General features: G+C 40.3%; 1 protein-coding gene and 1 long non-coding RNA gene across 13 annotated transcripts in view; both read right to left on the reverse strand.

The window, feature by feature from the left end:
* The window catches only part of PTPN13 (protein tyrosine phosphatase non-receptor type 13), a 114,533-nt gene extending 112,620 nt beyond the window's left edge, over positions 1 to 1,913 (reverse strand). For 7 of the 10 annotated variants that reach the window (XM_069012905.1, XM_069012902.1, XM_069012901.1 and 4 more), the window contains exon 1: positions 1,536 to 1,618. The gene's annotated coding sequence lies outside the window, so the exon portion shown is untranslated. Of the gene's footprint in view, positions 1 to 1,531; positions 1,677 to 1,823 lie in introns of those variants that run through there. The other 3 variants (XM_069012896.1, XM_069012904.1, XM_069012903.1) reach the window with 3 other exon arrangements.
* A 7,079-nt stretch (positions 1,914 to 8,992) lies between these two features.
* LOC138109475 (uncharacterized) lies at positions 8,993 to 20,618 on the reverse strand. 3 transcript variants are annotated; one of them, XR_011150498.1, is made up of 8 exons: positions 20,531 to 20,618; positions 19,195 to 19,293; positions 17,819 to 18,104; positions 16,924 to 17,116; positions 14,771 to 14,888; positions 12,976 to 13,089; positions 11,125 to 11,306; positions 8,993 to 9,370 (listed from the first exon to the last, which is right to left on the reverse strand). It is a non-coding gene; the product is annotated as an uncharacterized lncRNA (long non-coding RNA). The 3 variants fall into 3 exon arrangements; XR_011150500.1 differs by lacking the exon at positions 20,531 to 20,618 and adding an exon at positions 20,188 to 20,524; XR_011150499.1 differs by lacking the exon at positions 20,531 to 20,618 and adding an exon at positions 20,127 to 20,524.
* Between the last annotated feature and the right edge of the window lie 3,689 nt (positions 20,619 to 24,307).

Genomic DNA, 24,307 nt, shown 5'->3' on the forward strand with positions numbered 1-24,307 from the left:
ACTTTTATCATGGACAAGCAAAAGGACAAAACAAGTCCCATTATGGAAGGAATACATTATGTGCCTTTCCACTCACCAAACAGGGTTGATAGGTGAAAAATGAGTTACAAAATATCTTTAAAAGTTAGATTGTAAGTTTGTCTCTCTTGCTGTCATTCTCTTCTTTCCTTAAATTACTACTTAAATTCTAGAACTGTTCATGGAAAGACATGCTTGTTGGCAGATAAAAAAAGACACTCCAAGTGAAACACATCTGTTGCATGTGAAAACTGAACAGATAACGTCCGATTGATAGCACTAGGAGTGGTAGCAAATTTTGTTGTAACTGCACTACCAAAAGATCCTCTGACTAGATTTACTCCTTCCTCATCAGTATTTCTTGCACAAGACCCAAAAAGTTTGTTTTCCCATTTGTACCTCTATCCTGGCTGATTCTAACTCTTGCAGAAATGTCTTTAGAACCTATTTCTGGCCATCCAAAGACAGACTTGCAGAGGCCACGTTCAGTCAGAGCCCTGATGCTTAATGTGAACACCGACAGCAGTGCTGCTCTGGAATGGGTACTAAATGTTACCATTTCACTAACCTGAGCCCAAACAAATGACCTGGGAGTCATGACACCTCGGAATATATATATTCAATGACAGCTTTCTCACATGAGGTTCAACCCTCAGGAAAATGTCTGTGGATTCTGACCCAGTTTCACAAAACACGTCCTCTTCCCTGAAAAGGTTTCAGGAACTGATCACGGTTACTGCCCCAGCTAGTTCCACATGCAAAGACTTTCATATTCCCTTCTCCCAAACTCACACCTTAATAAGATGGCTAGACACAGATTACCTGCAACCAACCTTACAGTTTCCATGTCCTACATTTACTTCTGATCCTACCTACAAAACCAAACCGGTTCCCAAATGTTTCCCCAGTAAACAGGAGGGGTACAGAACAGCTCCTGGCGGTTCCCTATGAAGTCACTGCCTTTGTTGTTTTAAACATGCAATTTAAAGAGAATGACACAATCTAGAATATGAGAGAGATTATCCTGCGGTCTGCGGAGGTGTCGATTGCTAGGAGATAAAAAGCCAATGAAACCTACGCTATTTCTCATCACCGGCCAACAGATTTATCCTTCATTTCTGCTTCTCCAAAAACATTAATGAGGAAAAAGTTTCCTCTCTGTTAACAAGTGCGAGGGCTGCGGGGGTTGCTTTGTTTGGCTGGCGCAGGCAAACCCAAGCCCTTCTCGGCCGGTAGAGCGCGTCCCGCTGCTCCGAGCGCCCAGTCCAATCCCATGGGACCCGGGCTTGAAGTCCCGATGGAAGCACCAACATCTCCCGCCGCTCCGTGCGGCCTTTCTTCACCTCTCCCACACCCCGCCGCCGGCCCCCCTGCGATCCGAGAAGCGAAGCCAGGCGCTCACACGCCCACCGGCGGCCATCCCTCCGGGAAAGCCCCCATCCCTCCGGGAAAGTCCCGCTCGGCGGAGGCCGCCGCTGGGCTCGCTGCCCCGCTCGGCGCGGCAGCCGCGCACCTACCGCCCCTCTAGAGCCGCCGTCCGCGCTCGCAGGGCGGCGATGGAGCCGAGCAGCGCGGAGCTTCGCCCGGAGCGGCCGCGCAGGGCTGCGCTGGGAGCGCGGGCAGGGAGGCAGCGCGGAGCAGCATCTCCTCCCCGCCGGCCGCCAGACCCGGCGCGGAGAGGGCGGGAGCGGCGGCGCTCCCCGCCCCCTGGCTCCCTCCTTCTCCCTCCCTCTCTCCTTCTCCCTCCCTCCCGCTATGCACGGCTGGCCCGCCGCCCGCAGCCGCCCCTGCGAGTGCCCCGGTACCTGCGGGTACGTACCGCGGCCGCCCGGCCCCGCCGGCCCGGCGCTGCCGCTGCCCGCTCCGCTCCGCCTCGCTGCGCCGGTCGCTGCCCCTCGGGGCCGCCAGCAGCGCGGGGAGGCGGGAGCGCACCGCCCACCGCCCCCGACCGCCGCGCCTTCCTCCCCTCCCTCCCTCCTCTCTCTCTGTCTCTCTCTTCTCCTCTCTCTCTCTCCCTCCCGCCCCCGGGGCAGCGGGGAAGATGCTGACACACGCCCGGCCCCGCCCGCTCGCTCCGCGCCCCGACCGGCCCCGGCCCCTTCCCGCCCTCAGGGTGCAGCCGGAGCTCCACAGCGACTTGAGGATTGACTCGAGAGCTGCCTCTCTTGGGAGCGAACTTCAGCCCTAGTGACGGCAGCCTGTTCTTGGCCCCAAAGGCGTTTCTTTGGTTTTTTTTTTGTTTTCTTTTATTTTCCTTTTTTTTTCTCGGGGATGATCTTCTGGCTGCTCCCAGACTTTGGCTCTTCAGCTGGAAGTCTTGGTCCTCAAACTTAAACAAAAGCCTTAATGGCAAAGCTTTCAAACGTGGCCGATTGTTCGTATCTGTCAGACGAACTGAGGTGAGGGAAAGGTCCACTTGATGAGGTGAAAATTGGGGGTTCTGTTGTTTTTTGTTTTGTTTTGTTTTTGTTTTGTTTTTGTTTTTGTTTTTTTTTCTAAATAAGGCTTCTTTTTCCAGTTTGAATGTGAGATCCACTCTGGGAACCCACTGCCCACTTGTGCAGTGGGGTTGGAGCTTCCCCAGTGGGTTCCTCTGGGGTTTCTGCAGTAGCTCCCTCCTTTGTGGAGACAGACTGTGAAAGAAACTAGTCACAGGGCAGGGAAAGCGCTTTTAAGTCGCAAAGAATAATCGCACCAGAGACGTGCCCCCAAATTGGGGCTGTGTGAAAATGAACTTCCAGAATGACAGTCTGGAAGAGTAATTTCCATTAAAAAAAAAAAAAAAAAAGAAGTGGAAACAGTTGCATTAGAGTAAATAAAAATGTTTGACTGTAACTGTTTCCTAGCAAAATACCAACTGCTTTGTATTAACTAAAGTATTAAGGACTCAGCATAAAAGTCAGTCTGCCGTAACTAATAGTGTCAGGGACTTTGTGTAAGTCATAACAAAAATAAAGATGAGTAGTAAAACGAATTAACATTGTTTGAAGTAATTTAAATAATTTAAGTAATTTAATTGTAATTTAAATATAATTTTCTTGTAATACAAGTTCTTTAAGTTGATAACTATCTACTTACATTTTAAGGTGAACTGAGTATATTGGCATCCACATTTCCAACAAGAGCTCATTTTGGTGCCTGTGCATTTAAACATTCTATGGCACCTCCTCTTTCTACAGGTTAGTGTCTCAGTGAAAGAGATTTTTTATAGGTGTTAACGATCTAGAGAAGGTTTTATCCTAAACCTTTGCTTCCACACTTCAGATCAATTCACAGTGGCCCTAACCCATGTCACTATATGTTCTGTCTTCACTGTATTTGAAGATAGGGCACAGAAAGAACTCTTTGTAGGAATATGATTTTTTGGAAAGATGCTTTATTAGTTTAAGTAAACAGAACGAGTGAAGCGGGACTGGGGGATGTGTTAAAACCCAACGTACACAACAAGGTAATATTGTATACTTGTACTGGCATATGCCTCTGAATGTAGAAGTCTCCTCCCCAGAGAGTCGCCTCTCTTAAAAGACTGTAAATTTGATTGTAATTTACTTTCCTCAAAAGAAGATTTAGTTCCTTGTTCTTCATTCTACTAACGAGCATCTGTTTGGGGCAGCATTTTCCTTGGCCTTGTAAATGTATGTGAATGCCTTAACAATTATCCCATTAGACTATTTGATTATATTTTTAATTAAACATCTTCAACAAGGAAACTTGGAGCTTAGAATCAATGAAAAATATAATTATCATCTTCACCTACTGTGCATTTTACAGGGATGCAAATACATGGAAAACATTGTCATAACTTTAGAAACGTATTACATCACTGACTAAAAGAAAGACATAGCATGTTGTGCACAAAGACTGATGCCTTGGAATGCCTCTACTGTGGAAAAATGAAATGGCTTTTGCCAGTGTGGTACTTCTGGACTTGTTGTGACCACAACACATTTATTGCAGAGATTGACATTCCAGTACGTAAGGGATTCCTGAGGGTGACTTTTTCCTTAGCTGTTCAGAGAAAGTTTCAGAGAAATGCTAACCAGAGATGCAAACATTAAATAAATTTTCCTCTGAAGAGATTGTCTGGCAAATAAATCTCTTCCAATTACTCCACCATCAAAATCTTGCATCATTTACTTATAGCTTATGTTTAATGTAGTGCAACTTTGCTTAAGAAAAAAAAAAAAAAAAAAGAAGCCAATTTATGTTATGTACTTGTCATGTACTTGTTATATACTGTTCATGTTGAAACTTCCTTAGTAAAGAGTTGTGCTTCTTATCTATGCCTAAACTGGGAGATTCAAGAGCACCTCCAAGTTCCTGGTTTGGGATGCATGCCTGGCCACACCTTGACTGTAGGTTTAGGACAAAACCTGTACATAAACTGGACAGAACCCTCCCTTAAGCTCATGAATATGGGCAACTGAGAATCAAAAACTGTGTGGCTTGCTGCAGTGTACATGTAGAGGTCAGTTTAGAGGGACACTAAGTTTGACAGTTTGTACTTTGCAGCTAAGGAAAAATATATAAAAAAAAAGAAAAAGAAAAAAGCCCAACATGGGTGCATCTTATAGTAATTCACACACAAGTCCTTGGCCCACAAAGCACCTTCTGTTTGTCTGTGTTAGGTGTTTTCCTTGTATTATCTAAAAGATCCTAAGGAAATTATATGAGTGGCTCAGAAAGAAGCAGCAAAGGGAAATAGCTACCACAAAGATTAAATCTCTGGGAAATATTAAGACAGTACAATGACTGTTTGGGATTTTCAAAAGTGACAATAAATTCTGGGCGTTTCCCAGTTTTGGTGCACAAAGGGGGACCTTATTTTCAAAATGTACAGAACAAGTGGTATCTGAGGTTTAGCAGCTTGATTGACAGATCCCTTTAGAACTACTGGCCATTTTATGGTTTTTGGCTAAATGACAGTCAAGGGATAGGGAAAACACTGCCTACAAACATTTGATGAGGCTCAATGCCAGTGGAAGTATTTTTGGTCCCCATCTGCAATGAAATTCATTGGTAGGCAAGTTTCAGTGAAGGCTGTAGTGCTCTTGTTAGCCCTATATCAGTACAGTTGCAAAAAAGAAGCTTGAAATATATTTGGGAGTATAGTTACATTGGTACCATGTAAAAATTTTTTTAAAAAAATAGGAAGTTTACTAGGAAAGTAGTTCTTACATCAAGACTTACAGGTCTTGAGGACAATCTTCAAGAAAATCTAATTTACAGGAGCCAATTAGCTCTAGATACTTAAAACCAGACTGGCTGAAATAGTAGTAAATATACAGTAGAGAACAATCTTGCCCAGACAGAGAGTACTTGTTCAAACGGGTCCTTTCTGCATTTAGCTTTGGTGTCTATCTTAATGAAGGTTTTGTTTAGGACTATTACAGTGAAGAGTTAAATCAGAGCAGCGGAAGAGAGACATTAAAATGTATAGGGAGAGTAGGAGAAAAGGACTTGTTTTCATTTAAGATTTGAAATGAGATGAAGGGTCACTGAGGCTGAGAAATACACAAAGGCTGTCCCAGACTGCAGCCTGTTTGGAGGAAAAGGCTCTCACATCAACAGTAGCTAGATTGTATGGAGGGACAGACCAAAGTCTAGACAAGTTGCCAGGGGTACAGGGGGGCACAGAGATTTTTTTTTTCCAAAATTGTTGTGTTTCTATAATTTCTATAATTCTATAATTGATGACTCTCAGCTGACCAAATTGTAAAGGCCAGGCATTGGGGATTTTGAATATTCCTTTGTTGTAGCTCTCCAGCATCTAAAAGCATTGTGCTTATCTTCAATCAATTCATTCCTCTTGCTGCAATGCAATTTAGCATTGTCCTGTGTGCAAGCAATAGTACAACTTCTGCTGAACACAGCAAGAGCTTCACAGTTCCTTCCAACAGAGAAGGTGCTGACTTGTACAAATGACAGCTTTATATTTGGCCATGATCTTTGCTCCTCACAGGTCAACAAGAAATGCTGCTTATCTAGTGGTGAGTTCTACGATTTGGGGGTCATCCTTTATTTTTGTTTTTGATTTCATGCAATGGAAGTTGCACAATGACAGTTTGAGTAGGTGGATGTCTACAGGTAAACAATCCAACACGTAGTTCTGGCATTTACAACGTGTGCACTGCTTTATTACACTTCCCAAGCTGTTGAAATTCCTCAGGCTTCTCACGTGAATTTGTTCTGCTTGATCAAATCCCACTTGGCTATTTGTGATAGAAGTGACTGGAAACGAAGTTGTTCATCTCTAAGGATTGCACGATTTTCCTATTTTTGACTAGCAAATCTGCCCATATTCAGATGGATGGTCTTAAACCTAACTGGAAGGGATGGGAATTGAATGTATGAATTGCAGCACTTTTAATTAAAAGGTAGTAAACCAAGCAGAAGTTAACAAACAAAATTAACACAACCCAACTTTCTTTTTCTTAACTTTTTTACCACTGATTGTTGACATCTGTAAGATTTTTTTTTTCAGTTTCTACCATTGATAGCATTCACTCAGGGACACTGGTCATAGCAACAACCAGTTGTAACAAATTCTTGGTGAACATTGTGCTCAATATTTCCTTTATGCTTTTGTATGTTCCCAGTGCCATCTTTACAGAGGCAATACCAGGGTCCTTGCATTTCCTCGTAGTAGCAAAAGGTACATAAACAAATGTCTGACATTACAGGTGATGAAATATTTCAGTAAAGGTTAAAGTATCTGTGGATGAAGAGATAATAAAAAGAGACACTGATGCAAACATGTCTGTTGAGTCATTAAATGCTTTGGAGAACCAGAAAAAAAAAGGTGAAGATAGACTCCAGGAGAACATTGTGAGAGAAACATAGAATTAAAGAAGTAGAATCCCTATATAAACTACTAAAAGAACTATAAAAGAGTCAGAAGAAAACAAAAATAAGAGACTATATCTAATGACATAGAAATATTGTACTCACTGTAACGGTGCTTGAATTTATTTCCATAGTCATAAAAATCTCTTCTGCCTTTCTGTAAATCACTTTAGGGTATCATTCTCCAGAAGAATTCCACAAGAGTTATTCCAGAGTAACTACATTGAAATCTGTGGAATTAGTCCAGTTTTACATTGAAGTTACAGTGACCATAATTTGACTGTAGGTGACAATTACTGTGACACCTACTTATTCTGTAAACCATTGTAATTTACATTTCTATTCACATTTGCCATAAAAAGCTGTGAACTAATTTGACCAAAAAGTTGTCTTGTGTCCTATGTAATAATAAGGATTATTTTAATATACTTTTTTAATGTTATTGTACAAAACTGTGGTTTTAAAAGCTATGTGTTGGGATATCTGATGATAAATTTGGTTTGACTAGGTAAAAAACTAGTAAAAAACTATTTTATCAAGCTAAAGGGACTGTGTTCCACCCTAGAAGTTAACCTTTTCAAACAGTTGCACCCACTGAAGTGGATTGCTTTTAATTTTATTGGAATAATAAGCAATAATAAGTACATGCTCTTGCATTTGTGCAAGATTTTTTCAGGATTTTACCTTGCTTTCTTAATTGCTTATTAACACCAAGCTTTCATGGTAATTTTACATTTCTTTCCATTAATTATCAATTAGTTTTGCTCTCATGGATTTTAAAGCAAGTGCCTTTAAAGAAGAAAGAGATACTTACTTTTGAAGAAGAGAACTCCTCCCACAGAGTGAGCAGCATCCCTTCAGCCTGGTAAATTTTATCTCCAGTAATACATAGGCCAGCCACTCTAGCTGACTTCTGTGAGAATTGCATGTGAACATCTTGTGAAAGTTTCCCACTTTGGTGATTAGAAGAATTATATTGATTAATATAATTTCCAACTTCCATTTAGTTGTGTCACACTGCTTCTCTCAGTAATGTTCTACTGCTTTGTTAATTGGAAAATATTTTTGAAGTGTGAAGCAGATGGAGCAGTGTGATGGACAGCCTTCTTCGTGTTGCTTTTGTACTATGTATTTCCACAACTTGAAACATAAACAGATTTTCTAACAGTCATTAGCCCCAAAGAGAAATTTCTTTAGTATCCCCTGGCCATAAATTACTTTTAGAACAAGCAGAGACAGGAAACAGTTTGCAACAGAAACACGCCCTTGGAAAAGTGTCTCACTTCTCAGAGACGGGTCATCGTTTAATCCCTGTGAAGGAAACACTTGACAGTTGGGGTGAAGTGTTAATGAATTGCCTAATTTTCAATTCTGCCTTTATAATCCTAATTATATATTTTTATGTATGCCTGACAATATTTTGGCATCTGTAACTCCTGCCTCTTGAAGATTTCGAAGCAGGCCTCTATACGGGATTTGCTAAATCTCACAACAAATGGAAGGGTAGTATTATCTACATTTCAAAGAAGGAGAAGCTGAGGCATGGCTTGATATATTCAGGGTTATGCAGGAAACTTGGTGCAAAGTACTGCCTTGGTGTAAAGTTTTAACTCCTAATCCCACACTCCTCCAGAAGAGCTGGTAGTCCAGAAGGAATCAGACTCTTGCTTAGAGTCTAGAAGGTTTTCCTCTGGCTACATATAGCAGTACTTAATAATCTATTTTCACTTCACTACCTTTCATAGTGAGTCCTGTATTTTTTTAAATTTAAAACATGCCCTTTTCTCCCTGCGACTCCAAGATTGTTCGGCAGAAGACTATCTTATTTACATTTCAAAGGGCTTCTTTGCAAAATACTTCCTTATGGTGGAACCACTAGTTTATGCTATTAAATAAAATCTTTACTCAGCATGTTTAAAAATTACAGGGCATTGCACACAAGGAGCATTTCAGGCTACATTTGCAAGCAAATTTAGTGTGTACAAGTGCAGTCAGAGCATAAGAATGTTGTGATCTTTTGAGTAACTTCCGTTGTTCTGAGGTTGCCACTCTTTGGCTCGACACTAACTAATGTACATGAGCCACCTAAAAATCAAAGAAACTGTATCTCATTCTTTGTGCTTGGCAGCTTTATTTTTATTGTATTTTTAAGAATCCAGGCATAAAATGTACCACATATACTTACGTATCACATGACTAATTACAGTCTAACTACTTTGCACTCACGGAATGCATCATATGGTGTCAATTACAATCAGGCATCATCAGACCCACACAACTTTGGCTGAATCCATTAATAGGAGAAATGGTAATGCAGAGTGAACTGAAGCAACAGCATGTGGTGGTATCTGTCTCTTCACAGCATCGTTAAATCCACAAGCACTTCAAACACCTTCTTCTCAAAGTTAGCCCCAGCAGTCCACGGCACGGTGTCATCAGTGAACAGGCACAGAAGGGTACAGTTGGCAACAGGAAAGTCTGCTAATTCCAGTGCTTTGCTCTGTGTCTGGACAGGACAATCTGTGACATGGCATTTGAGTGATGAGAAAACACAGCCACCAATGAGACATTCTCTGTCTCTTATCACCACTGGTGTTAAGAATAATCTAACTCTAAAATAAAAGAAGCTTTTAGAAGTGTTTAATTCCCATTTAAGCAGGAAACATGGATTTTTTTTCTGCTTCTTGTGCTAGGATTTGACTGCATTGTCCACACCTCAGTGTAATTTATCCCATTGCATGGAAAGAGAAAATAGTAGTGCTCTAGGGAAGGCACACTTACCATGAATGCAAAATATATTGAAGGGATATGTCCAAATCACACAGCATGCCATGACAGCAAATCATAAGCACATAAGTAAAGATGGAGGAAAAAAAAAAAGTTTTCATTAACAGAGCTTTTATTTCTTAGATTATGCTATTGCACAACTACAAATAACACCGAGTCCCCTGTGATACATATCATAGTCGGTCTACCTGAGGTCAGAATTGGGAAACTGCCATTATTTACAGAGAAAAATACAGGCATATGTTTTTCCACAGCATATTTTCTGACCCTCCCGTACCAAAAGTCCATAGAGATGTACTTTGACAACTTCAAGAACAGCAGACTAATAGAAAAATAAAATTCAGGGGAATGCACCCAAATGCAGTGTGACCAAATCTATCTCTAATTTACCTGGTTTGCATGACAGTTTAAAAGGAAGCTTAAGGTAAGAGGGTTAATCTCTACTATTGGATCAAACCCTTAGCTGAATGTGACTGGGGAGAAGTCTCTCTTCTTTTACAGGAAACTATTTGGATTCAATTGTTTCCTTTACAACTTTTAAATAGACCCATTGTCTCTAAGGCTTATCAGGCAGAGATTTACAGAAGCAAACTTAGCCATATGTTCTGTACATTCAGGAAACAAAATATGAATAAGTATATTTTTCATTTCTTATTTTAATCCTGATTAAATTATCATTGCTAGATAATGGCAGGAATACATTCAATATGAAATCACCAGAGGAAAATAACCATATCTTTTAAGCTGTATAAGGGTGGGAGTAAAAACATAAATTATTGAAAAGTATTTTATCTGAAGATCACTGAAAATTTGCAGAATTTATCTGTTCCTGGAGAAATAGATTAGTATTTTTTTAAATAGTCTCTAAGATTTGTGCTCCCTACTGCTATGGCTGCCTTATTCCAATATGAGCAGTGTATTTTCTCTAAGAAAGCCTGACAGATTCCAATATTATGTTATAATTTTTCTTTATTCTAAAGAGAAGCAGACATGACATTACTCGATTTTCATACGAATCAACGGTCTTTTTTTTTGACAGTAGGCTGGGCAGGGTCACAATATTCAACAAACTTACCTGAGTGGTGGAACAAGGCTGAGAATTGGAGCTACATTACCTCAAAAGTTTCTGAAGTGTTTAGCCAGAGAAGTCTGCCCTCTGATTTAAGACTTCTCTGCATGTAAACTGTGAACTTATTTTTTTGAGTGGTCTGATCAGTAGTGTATGTAAATAAACAAGAGCCTGTGTACTCTGGTTATTCAGTCCTTGAAATTATTCCAGCAGACAAAGTGACTGCAAACCCAAGCCAAATGCAGTGGTTGCTCTTCCATAAGCAGGCACCCCAAATTTGGGAGCTAAAAGCAGATGTACATGGCAAGTAAGAAAAAACAAGATTTTCTGTCTTGGTGGGCCCCAAATCTGAGTCCTTTGAGTATCACTGTGCATACAATGGTACTGAGAAGAAAAGTACTTACCAAAAGAAAACCAGGGAGGACCAGAGAAGTCTATGATGTAGTTTGGAAAAGGCAAAAAAAGGAACCACTTTCAAAATTCCACTCTGTGGGCAGGGTTTTTTTTCTTCTCAAATCCTTAAGATTTTTTCTTGTCTTTCTTGGGCAAAAATTAAAAGATGGAACAAAATAACCTGTACAGAGACCTTAAAAAATAGTAAATAAATGAGCTGTCAACAAATCAGCAGTTATTTGAGTTGTACACATTAACTTCCTCTCAACTCACTCCAAGCTACAGCAGGGGTTTCCTGTTACATCCCTGTACCTCAGTCTTCTTCCCTGGTGTAAACTGATATGGTACAGGAGACTTCACTGGAGATAAAGGACTCCTAGTTGTGTCCCACATGCAATGACCATGGGATCTGCTCTTGGAACCTAAATATTTCCAGATCCAGGGAGGGTAGAGTTCTGTGGCAAGTCCACACTCTTTCTCCAGCGGTGGAGATGACATGACTTCACTCTTAGCTGCCTTCTTAGCCATTTCTTTGTCCAAGTAATGCTTGCTGCTCATGGGTTGGTAATTCTCTAAGGGCTTGTTTCATCTTTTGACTTGAAGCATTCTGTGTATTTCCATCCACTGGCTCATCTCTTTCCATCTCTTTTCTGTCCTGCTCAGTCTGGGAGCTGCTTTCACCAATGATGCAGCATCCACTTTATTTTGTACATAGAAAATATAATTTTAAAGCAGTTTATTTTTTGTTTGAAGTGCATTAGTCTACTCCAATGCCGGTGTCATTTGTCTTTCTATCTAATACTTCTGATGTTTAAAATACGGTATGAAGCATAGTTTCCTATAAATAATAGGAATTACTCTGTTTTAGAAGATGGAATTCAATGTGGATTTTCTCTGAAGGGAGATATTCCAAGTTAATTTACTGATACTGCCACAGATACACTGAAGGCAATGGAGCTGCACTGATTAACTATGCCTGCTAAAGCTCAGACTGACGTCCTTGTTACCACTGGTTGTGCAATTATTACCCAAGAAAGCGCTCAGAGGATATTTTTTATGACACTGCTGGAAAGCTTCCTATTATTTCTATTTTGCTAGCAAAACAGTAATCCAAAAGCAGGTATCTTAATGTACTTGCCCACTTGCAACTGGCTTAACGCTGCAGATACTCTTTTCTGCTTCAGAAACACACTTTACTGCAAACCTGTTCCACAGACACTTCAAGTCAAGTAGTTAAATGTTCAAAAAAAAAAATCTGAAACTCTGCTGATTTTGTTAATCTCATCTTGGGAATGCTGCAGACTGCAGTGCATTTCTTTATACAAAAGACGGCAGCATCTGATGTGCATCTGTTCTGCTCTGAAGAGAACAAAGCAGCTCCCTTGTCACCCTGTTCATCTTTTTCATTGTTAAAGCAAATAATGAACAAAAGCAGATAGTCTCAGAAATGCATTTGAAATTAGCATGCTATTTAATCTTTCAGTCTATTATTTTCCTGTCTGCATCACTGGGTGTTAGGCCTGTTTTGTATTTTATATAATCTGCTTCAAGCACTTGTAGTGAAGCTGCACTTTCTTGGCACAGGTAGCAGACCATTAACATGACTGCTGTGACCAAAACCTCTGTCTGCTTCCACACACCAGAACAGGCAGCTTTCTGCAATAACCCTATGGTCCTGTAATGCTGTTTAAATAAACAGAAGGGTGTGGCTGAAATTCCAGTACTATTCATACAAAATATTTTCACAGATGTATTTCCTCTGTACCATCTTTTACTTTCATTGTAGTTTAATTTACCTGCAGTCTCTTACCAGCTCCTGTATGCTTTAGCATCTGCAAATGAGTTAATAACAAATTCCTTACCTCTGTTTCTTCATTCTGCAGGCATGCAAACTATCTTTTTATCATTTATAATGAGTTGATATCCGACTTCACAGATTCTTATATGCAGGGACGTCCAGGCAAGTTTATTTCAGACTATGTGCAGGATAATAAAAAATGTATTCGCATCATCAGCATAACAAAAGTACTTTGATGTACATCTTAGTGTTGTTATTTGCAACTCCTTTGACAATCTCTTATTTCTGATAAAAACAGGTAGGGAAGAGGGAGGTGATTGATTTTCTGCATGTGATTTAAGTGGAGTTGTAGCCATCTTGGGAAGTTTAGCTCCAAATGTCAGAGACTGAATTTGCAACTTGCTTAAGACAACATTCAAGGATGGCCTGCTCTGATTTGCAGCACTTCTAACTAAGAGAAGTGGGGAATCACAGGGTGCTGTGGATAACACAGCTATTATGCAAATGCACAGCCTTAATGTTGTGCTGCTTGCACCAGTAATTTTGTACAAATCTAATGTCAATACAGAATGAGTTTCAGAGTTCCCTCAATAAAACCTGGTTTAATATCCTGGTGGTGTTGAAACTTCAGCCAGCTGTATGAAATGCTAGGCATTTAATTTATGTCTAGTATCCTAACCACAATTACAAGAAAACAAATGACCAAGATAAAATATGAAAATCACTACTTTTTTTTTTTTTTTTTCCAGCTGAGAGTATCTTCCTATTTCCATTCTAATCAAATCTCTCATTGAATAAAGTTACATCTTTGTATAAAAATATTTATGAAGAATGTCTGGAGGAAAGACAAAGTGAGTTGTGGTTGTAAATGGATTTCAGTAGCTAAAAAAACCCAGTTGTAATCAAAGCACTAGAGTAAGGTATAGGCAACATTTTTATACCATTCTTCAATATCAAAGTATTTGAAAACAAACAAAATAGAATTAACCCTGGCAGGAAATTGTTTTCTTCTTCAGTATATTATTCAATCTTTGCTTATCTTGTAAAGGAAGTGGCTGAAAAGATGGTATCATGACAAATATTTACCACCAGAAGCCAGAGTATTCCCACAGCACAGAAATTGAGTATATTCACTACATCTAAATTGCACGACAAAGTATTTTTTTATTTGCTTCACTGTTTTCCGGAGAGCAATTGCCAAACATGTCTGCACTTCATTTGATTATAATGATTACTCTTGAAAACAGGGCTTGAGAGGTGAAAGTGCATGAAGCAGTCCACACTATGACTCTTTCAAAGACTTCCTTTTATTTTGAGTCACATACAGAGTTATTCATGCAGACAAATTTTAAAATCTTGAGCATCTTTTTGGTTCTTCCTTCTGAAAAGATATAATTAGTTCAGGATGGAAGACACATGTAAGTCATTTCCTGAAATGATTATACTTTTCTGAAAATCTGGTGGTGGTTGGAGTTGAAATTCAGGGAACAGAGAAGGGAATGGGGCTGTCAGACTCTTGCACCATACAACTGCTAAAGGAACTACATTTAACTCCTTCTCACACCAGAAAAAAAATCAGTCACTATCAGTAAAAAAGAAAAATGAGACAAAACTATTTGTCCTGCTATTTATTTAGTTACATTACAGAAAATAATTACACTTAGTCTCAGCAGATAAGGAGTTTCTTTCTCAGTCTCCATCTCTATATAAGGCTTGACCTTGATTCTGACCTTGTTCAGCCAAATCTCCTCTTAGACAGTGAAGGAGTTTTGTTTGAAGAAGGGATCCTGTGTGAGTGGTGTTAGTAAAGGAGAATGCACACATGAGGTCTGAGGTGCAGAAATGACTGCAGCAAGTACCTGAATCTCCCTTTCTCAGTGAGGTTTTAACTCTGTTCTGCTGTGGCATCCATGACTGAGATGAGGAGGAGACAGTAATGCATCTCACTAGTGAACTCTGCTCCTACAACATTTTGTCCTGAAAAGGGAAGACGAGATTTTAGTGTGTCAAGAACATGGAGGGAAAAAGTTAAACTTTAAAGGGTACTTTATAGGATACAAGCACACCTCCCATACTTTTTCACTGTCACATTAGTCCTTTTAATTGCTGTTTTAAGTCCTGCTCAGTTGAAGAACAGTAATTTTCTTTCCCAGCCTTAAGAGCTGCCTGCCTTAGTCTTTTAATTTTGAAACTCTCTGAATGCGTAGGTCAGAACCATGTGTTAGTTAGAAGAGGCATCCCACAGGCAAACCATAGGCTAGTTCTTAGCCTGTGTGACAATAAACATTCCAGTTCCCACTGCTGAACCTCAGGGAAAATATTATGTGCCAACTGAAACAAAACCTACAGGTCGAATTATTTGGCATCAAAGGCCACAACCCCCAAACCAGCAATTGTTCTCAGAGCACCACACAAGTCAGAGAAGTCCTCCTGGTGTGGAGAGGAATGATGGGGAATCCACTGCTTCAATGCGGTGCAAAACCAGCACACATGTATTCATATGGTGGGATAACGTGTTGGCCACTCCCAGCTCTCCCTTTTTCCCTACCTTGGTGTGCATTCCTGTGTGTAGGTGTTTTAGGGGTAATCTTACACATGGTTACAAAAGCCTAAAGCTCCAAAAACACATGTGGCATTTAACCAACTTTTGACCTGGGCTGAAGGTGAAGTTCTGATTTGGTGTTATGAACAACCATTTGCCTACAGGGAGACTCTTTCCCATTAGCAGGTGTTGTTTTGTTCTATTATGCTCATTAAGCTTAGTATTTCCTAAAAGAGTGATGACTGAAACCACCATGGCTGTCAGGCACTTATTCATCAGTTCAAAGTGCTGAACACAGCATCAACAACCAAATTGCCTGTAGTGTCAGAGCTGTTTCAAGCAGCTGCTCATCAGTCCAGCAGTGTATCAGTTCATTTGGGTTGATTATTGCAAAAGGAATGCCACTGTGGTAGATTAACTTGTTAATACTACTGAGACAATTGTGCTCCTCAGCAGTTATGGAAGGAAGAGTACCTAAAATATCCTCTGCATTGCAGTGACCTAGGGGCAAGCCTACACCCTTATTTCAGTGTTGTGTTGTAAGAAAAAAAATAAAGCAAGCTATTGTTCCAAAATGTTTCCAGGGTTTTTTTCTCCAAACACCTGCTAATTGAAATGAGCTGCTGCCTATATGCAATGTCATGTACTTTTCTAACTCACCTTTGAACATACTGAGCACTGTGATCCAACTTAAACACACATAGCACAGATAAGATTCGTGCTTAAAGAAACACCTGACAGAAACTCACTGCCTGAAACAGGCCTTACTGGATTCTGTTTTACAAAAGATTTGGTAAGGAAATATTTTCCATTTGGCTTGTTGAATGAATTGCACTTTTTCAGGTAGCCTCTTAATGCTCTTCTGTGAAGAAAAGAATAGTGTGCATTTACTGTGTTCTGTAGCTGTTCCCTGCATATTAACTCTAGACCAACTAAAACATCAAGTGACATATGAATTCCTTGCATGCACTTCACTATGTACTGCAAATCATTATCTCCTCACAGCAAAATTGCAATGTTGATGCACTAACATTTTTTCCTTTACCTGTAATACACTTCTTACAGGCAATGCAGCAGGAATTTGCATGTGATCATCATTTCAAATGGCCTCTCTGACATGGTGAAATGAGAGGGGTGATAATTACTGAATGCTATTATCTTTTAGAGAACTCATTTCCTGAGCTGATGGAGTAGGCCCTAATAAATAAATGCACTAGAGCATGAAACAGAAGATAAAAAGCTGTGTCACTTGGAAAGATGCGTGGGTTTTAAAATGTCACCCTGTTTGCTCTATGTGGGAGCAAGAGGTTTAATTGTACAGATCTAAAAGAAAGTTTAGCCTATTACTAGTGGTCATTGGCTGTTTCCACTTCTAAAGAAGTTGTTACAGAGGTAAGGAATAATTAATAATTAATTACTATTAGGATAAGGTTGATCTCTCTAGTTTGGTGGTATTGGTTGAGACCGCACCTAGAGTGCTGCAACCAGCTTGGGAGTCCTCAGCCCAGACCCTGTTGGAGTGAGTCCAGGGGAGGCCATGAAGGTGATCAGAGGGTTGGAGCACCTCTCCTGTGGAGACAGGCTGAGGAAGCTGGGGTTGTTCAGCCAGGAGAAGAGAAGGCTCTGGGAAGACCTTGTAGCACCTTCCAATACCTAAAAAGGCCTTCAAAAGAGTTGGAGAGGGACTTTTTACAATGGTGTACAGTGATAGGACAAGGGGGAGTGGCTTCAAATTGAAAAAGGGCAGGTTTAGATCTGATATTAGGAAAAAATTCTTTACTCTGAGGGTGACTCCCACAAATTTCCCAGAGAACACTTTTGTGTTAAAGTGCACATAAAAACAACCAACCAACCAACCAACCAACCAAAAAAAGCCTAAACCAAAAGCAAACAAAAAAGTAAAAGAAGACAAATAGCGCATAGATTTGAAAATAACTCAACACAAAGGAATTTCCCAAAATGGTAGTATTGTCCAATTGTCCTGCTGTCTGATGGCTGAGCTATCTAAATGGAAGAGGAATATGCTAACATAAATTTTCTATTTGGACATAGCTTTGCATGCTCTGTTGGAAGAAGTTTTCACTACATAATTTCTAGTTGGTCACAGACCAGACAGTTAAAAATTCATAAAAGGTAATTGTCTAAATTCTTTCTGGCCTCTTACTTTCAGGACTCCAAGCAGTTTTGAAGAGACTGAGGGTGCTAAATCTACCCACATCCCCAGCTGGTTTAGCACCAGTCCCTTCTACCCCTTAGTTCTGCTCATTTGACCTTTTTTGTTATCCCCTGTGCTACAGGGAGCCCTTTACACTCAACCATACAGAAAAACTATTGGAAAAGGAAGAAAAAAATAACAAAAACTTACTGAAAAGGTAGAATTATGTTTTGGCCCTAAATCTGGAGCATCTAAGAAATGCTCCAGACCATTAAGTACACGATGAACTGTCCAGGGTCCATCTGGCTGGAGAAGAAATCTTCAAGCAAATGATTTATAGGCTGCAGAGCTCGCTGAGGTTTGACCTTACTGGGGCCTTGAGCGCATTTGTGCCTTTAGGTGTCACTGTTCACCTGCCCGGTGCGTCCTCCTCGCTGTGCCTGTGTCACACCAGCCGAGTGAAGGAAAATTCCAAGGCTGCTCTGTTGCTACAGCTCTGCAATACCACATTCAGAGAACCAAGCTGAGTGCAACATTAAACTGAGATGAGGGATCTAATCTAACACAGAGGAGAAGCTGGGACAGCCATGGCTGTCTTCCTTCAGTAACACTGCACATTCTGATTTTTAATTTTTTTTCCCCCTCCCCAGTTGCTGGACGCTCCTCTGAATGGGTTGCAACACAGTGCAAATTTGATGTACAGTCACAGTCCTGCTGGATTTAGAGTCACACAACAGTGGTAGTAATTTTTTTGCACACGTGTGTGCGATAACTGCTTAGAAATCCAACACTGAAAGTGCTGTACAGCTTGGTGGTCCTGTCAGTTTGTTCATGCTCATAATTATGGCCAAGAAGGGAAATTAAAGAAGCCTTAATGTATTTCAGAAATCACGTGACAATGCTGGCAGATGAATTATTTCAGCAGTGCATGCTCTAATTTGTTGTGTCCACTAACCCTGTCTTGTGCTCGTGACAAAATGTCAGGAAGCTTAAATTGATGAGTACAACTGTGCTGAAACCTGACCAGCATTGTCCCACTGACCCACCTGCAGTTAGCAGCATGGTATTGTGTTGCAGTGTGGTTCAAGATGTTACTTTTCTCCTTTCTGACAAAAAATATGAAAGTGCTGTATTTTGCCAAATATTAGTGTTTTCCTTTATGCAGAGAATGGTAATAATCCTTCAACTAACTGGCATTGCAGAAAGACGTGCACTAAAACCCTCATGATGTACTCCTGCTCTGAGAACATAGGTGTACTTTCTGATCTGTTACATGGCCTCAGGCTTTTGGAAATGAATTTGGACAATGTTCTGACTGCTTGGACCTCTGAAATCAGTGGTATTCAGACATTAGGTTTGATTCCTGGACTATTTCTCACAGTGCTCATTGATTTTAAAACCAGAGCTTCATCCTTTAGTCCACTCAGTGACATGCTGGACCTTACAGTACTTCTAATTTTACTGAAGGGAGATTTTGCCCAAACTCTGAATTTATCTGAGTTCAAACCCTGTTAATTCTGAATTGAGGCTGACATTAAGAAAGAGAGTCCACTTCCCCCTGAACACCCGTATCAACAAATCTTTACCTGAAAGGCAGACTGCTCCCTGGAAAACAGATGTGGGGTAGGCACATTTAACAGCACCCTGTGGTGACATATCTCCAGGACTTTCACCGTTAGGGCACCCTGGATAATTATTCATATTAAAAAAAAAAAGAAGAAAACCAAAAAATGAACATTTATTCTAGCTGCAACTTAGCATTCTGATGATACACTTAAAACATATCCTTTTCCTTCTAAGATGATGCAACTGAACTGAAAAGATAAGACTATTCTAAGAGCAGGGATATAATCTAGAGAATGCTGAGGACAAATCCATCAAAGCATAGGCCTAAATGTATCTTCCAAGGCAAAAAATTCCAGAGGTAATCTTTCTGAACATTTGTTGATGGCAAATCAAGAATCAAAGACATTTCTATAGTATCTGCCATCAATTTGTTAATGACTATCAGCTTAATCTTGTGACATCAGACATGTCTTTACATAGCTGGTGTTAACAGCAGAAAGGGGTCTTTGTACAGCTTTTTACCTCATCTACACCTTAAGCCATTAACTGTTCTGGAAAATAGGGTATTTTGTTGTATCAGCTACTTCTTTGTAATTTCTGCCTCATGGTTTTGTATCAAAAATAATTTCCCTTATTCTCCACTGATAGGTGAGGAGTAGAGTAGGGAATAACTTCACATGTTTTAAATTTATTTAGCCTGGAGAAACACTAAATGCCCCCACTGTTAGTGCCAGGCTTATGATGCAAGAAAGGCTAAAATCTTCCAGACAGCAACAACCAACCATTCCCCATAATGGGACTTACTTAACAAAAGCCCCAGTCTATCCATTAAATAGACATCTTCAGAAAGAGAGCCATTTTATCCAGCACACTAATTCCTATTTCATATATAAGGGCTCTTGGAACGGGGCAGAACATCATATGGAAGCATCAGGAGACAAACAACACTTACCTCTTCCCAGCAGTCAATTTCAAAATAAGACAAATACATTAGGAAATTCGAATTAATTTACCAGCTAAACTTTCTCCCTGGCTCCTTCTATTATACAGGAAATCATGTTTTCTTGGAGGCAGAGCAGTTTTGCAATTCAGGCTCTAAGCCATGCCATTAACAGAGGGGCTGGGAGAGCATGTTGAAAAGCAACAAAAGTCTCTTGTCTGTATGTACTTGAAGAGAGTCCCAGCCATGGAGCAGTGCATGGAGCCTGCAGAATCATTGCTTCCTAAGCATCAGCACGTGGAAACAATAAAAACTGAACAGCCTTCGCCAGAGGGTTCCACCGGAGAAGCAAAGCTTCACCTCTGCCGTCAAAGCAGAGAGCAAGAGCCCCGTGCAGAGCACAGAGTCACACTTACCGTGAGGGCACTGTGGGCTGCTCTCAGGGCACCCACACGGGCCTCACAGCGCCCTGCTAAATGTCCATCAGCTGGAGCCCAGGGCTGTTCACTGACCTTCATCCCTCAAGCAGAGAGGGAGGGGGGCTTTAGCAGAGGCACTTTGATCTCCTTCCACACAGACGATTCCATCGATCTGCCGCAGCCCTCAGCGTGCAGCGCGCACGGCCTCGCACCGCACACGGGGTGTTCAGGCCATCACACGAGCTTGTGGGAAGCTACATCCCAGTTAGGGCTTCAGATCTGGATTCAGTGATGTATAAATCACTGAAATATGGCCATAAAATTTGAGACTCCTGGAAAGGGCAAACCTCTCAAAAAAAAGATGACTCTTCAATTGTTTTGAAAAGTACCCAGTAAAACAAAAAAGCTGGTCCCTATATGAAATGGGTCCCCTGTTTTGCAGCAAGAATCACAAAGCCAAAATTCCCCAGCCACTGGAAATCAGAGGTTTCTATTAGATGGTGTAGCTTGGTCAATCTCTGCATATACAAACTGGGAGAAGAATAGCAAGTCAAAACAAGAGTACTACTGTTCATAGTAGGCTTGAAATGACATTCAAGTACCAACAGCTATAAGAATTTCTTTCCTTACAGTTCTTAAAGGGTGCTTTAATTCATCCTTTTCTGCAGCTCCCACCTTCAAATTGTTTCGGCAGACAGCTGTTTATGATTCTAATTTTCATCTCTATACATGATAAATCCAAATACAAAAATGTCCTTTGTTATTATGGTTTGACTTGCTCAAAATGGACATAGATAGCTTGTGCAAGAATTAAAAAATCAGCAATCTTTTCCAAATGGTAGCACCTCTCTGCTATTTGTTCCTTTTTTCATCTAGAGTGAAGTGTGTTCAAGTGTGTTTTGTGAAAAATCAGTCTCCAAATAGGGACTCTGCATTTGGTATGGGGGTTTGGGCATTGGTTTTTTTGTTTGTTTTTCTTCTGTGTTTGTTATTGTTGGCTTGATTTTAGTTTACATTTTTTGAGGGCGGAAAAGATGGGAGAGGGACTAGGTTTTACTTGGCAGATATTCTTAACTCTGTCCAGTCGTGTTGGAATGACATTTCCCCCACCCCCTCCAATACTTTTAGGCAGTCAGCCAGAGGAATAGACTACAAAGCTACTCAAAGACAAAATGTCTGAGTCTTACGTGTCTTAAGATACCCTTATGTTTCTGTAGTGCTGCAAACGCTTCTTAAATGAAGCCCACCCAAAGCAGCACTGAATTCAGCAATCCTGGCAATGTCCATGTGTTTACAGCTTTATCTGTGTCCCCTAGAGAGGGCTGAAGGAAAAGAAACAAGAAGCCAGGAGAGCTGTAGGAGCATACTTTCCACCTTCTTCATTGATACCCTTCATGCCATTCAAATAGACTCCGGAATACACTACTTTAATTAGCAAAGCTTGTTTTAAAGTAAACAACACAAACACTCCTTATAGGACAGTCACAGTCTCCCCTGCTAGACATACAGGCTTTTTGGCAAGATCACATTCAAACAGCATGAAATTCACCCGTGGGCACGGTCCCGAGAAGGCCCTTGCACCTCTTTAACTTCCATTTAGCTGCTCTGGATAGGAGCGAGTGGTTTTGGGATAAGGACAGTTTTCCTCCAAAAAAAAAGATGGTCCAAATCCACATCTGTAAAGATCAGCAGTTTTACCACTATAAGGTCATAAAGGTGTAATATAGGCGTCATGCATAGAGTACATACCATATTTCAATTGAGTCCTGTCCCTGAGTGACTTTGGGCCCCTGTGAAAGTACAACGCACAACGTGCCTGCAGTGGAGCCCTGGGTTGCTGCCTCCGCTGCGTTGTGCTCTTTCCTGGGAACACTGCAAAGTCATTCAACTGACAGGAGTCAAGACAGCAGTGAGAAGAGTATCCTCATGAGGAAGCTCTGACAGGATTCCTTTTGACACATGGGAGAACATGAGAGTCCCGTCTTAGTTCAGTAATTGCTAAACAAACAGAAATCGGAAATCATTAATGCGACATTGACCCATAAAACACTGATCACCGAGGCCCTGTTCTCCCCTGTGCCACACATAGGGAACAACAGATGCTCAAAGTAAACAGGGTAAGAACAAAACAGTATGGAAATAATGTTGGTTCCTTAACAAATGCTGTACTGTAGTCCATTTATGCTGACTGACACCGGTTGTTCTTTTCAGTTATAACTGCGCAACAAAATCAGACATGTCTCATCTTCCAGTCTTGATACTGAGCTGTTGCTGTTGTTGATTTTCTTTTGTTGGTCAAGTTATTTAGTTTTTCTTTTTTTTTTCTTTTTTTTTTTCTCTTTTTTTTTTTTTGGTTTCTTTTTGTTTACATCTATGTTTATCAACACTGATACATTACAGATCTTGTTAGTTATACTTTGAAGTCTGATCATGCAGAACTACAGGCAGGTGCAACTTAGATCTTATTACAGGATGGACATGGCAAGGTGAACAGTTGTTTTTGCTAGTTAAGATCTGGAGCTTTGTTACTGTTGTGGCTTAATGTATACTGGCCATAGTCCCACTTACCCAATTTACTAAATATACATGATTCTATATGTACACTGAAACTTCCAGCACCCTCCTTTATCAGCACGTGACTGACTCAGGAGAAGGTCAGAGGTCAACCATATTTAGGCAAACAGTGGCCTTATTGTAAAAGATTTTAACAGAAATAGCATGTTGGATTATTACATATTAGTTACAGAGGAAGGAAAAAAATAAATCCATACAACTATTTACATTATAAATATCTTGCTTTCCAGAAGACAAGAATGGCCCTGTTCAGTGAAAATTAGCAAAAGAGACCTGTCTGAAATGATAAGCATGGTAAGGATACCTTTATTTCCCAAATTGACTGTGTCTTCCTTCAATATGTGCTTTTCAGCTTTTCCCTCTCAAGTAAAAAGGCACCGTTAGCCTCAGTTGAAGTTTTTCAACATTCTTTTGTCGAATCACTCTTTAAAACTCAAACTTGCCACATGTCAATGAGCCTGAACATGCATTAAGTTAAACCTTTCACTTCTTGCAATCAATAGTTGATTAAATAAACCCAAACCAACAACAAAAATGAAAAAAAAACAGGCCACACTGGCAAGTTCCTAATACACTAAGCAGTTTCCAATAAATTCCACTGGACAGGTCTGTTTTCCAGCTCATTGGTGAAGATGACACATTCACCATTCCCCTGCATCCCCCAAGCATCTTACTAATTAAGACGTTACGTATTCATATAATATTCAAACCTACTGCACAATGATTTTCTTTTGTGTGTGTGTGTGTGTGTGTGTTGGTGTGTGAAAAAGATCACCTTGAGCTTGCAATTAGTTAACTGTGTTCTTTGTAAAGTGGTGGAAGTTCAAATAAGCACAGCCATCAGATTCTTGAAGATGTGTGGTTATGTCACAGTTCCTCTCTTTATCCACACTGAGAACCTGGATCAAGCATGAGTGGAACAGATGTTCTAAAAATCCAATGTACACCCTCTCTTTCCTGCACACCCATACAGAAGCAAAGAAAAAGAAAAGCCTAAACTGAAATTGAACCACTAGATCAGACTTTTAAAAGAAAACTAATTGTTCCCTGCAGGTTTTCTTTCATATTGCTCTCCCTGGAAGCCCAGAGTTTGTTGCAAAATGCCTTGTTTGTTTGTTTGTTTTTGCATGTTTGAATGAACACAAATTTTTAAACTCTCAATAAGCACGAAGGAAGAAATATAAATAGATCTAAATGAAT

Source organism: Aphelocoma coerulescens, chromosome 4 (assembly GCF_041296385.1).
Source record: "Aphelocoma coerulescens isolate FSJ_1873_10779 chromosome 4, UR_Acoe_1.0, whole genome shotgun sequence".
Classification (NCBI taxonomy): domain Eukaryota; kingdom Metazoa; phylum Chordata; class Aves; order Passeriformes; family Corvidae; genus Aphelocoma; species Aphelocoma coerulescens.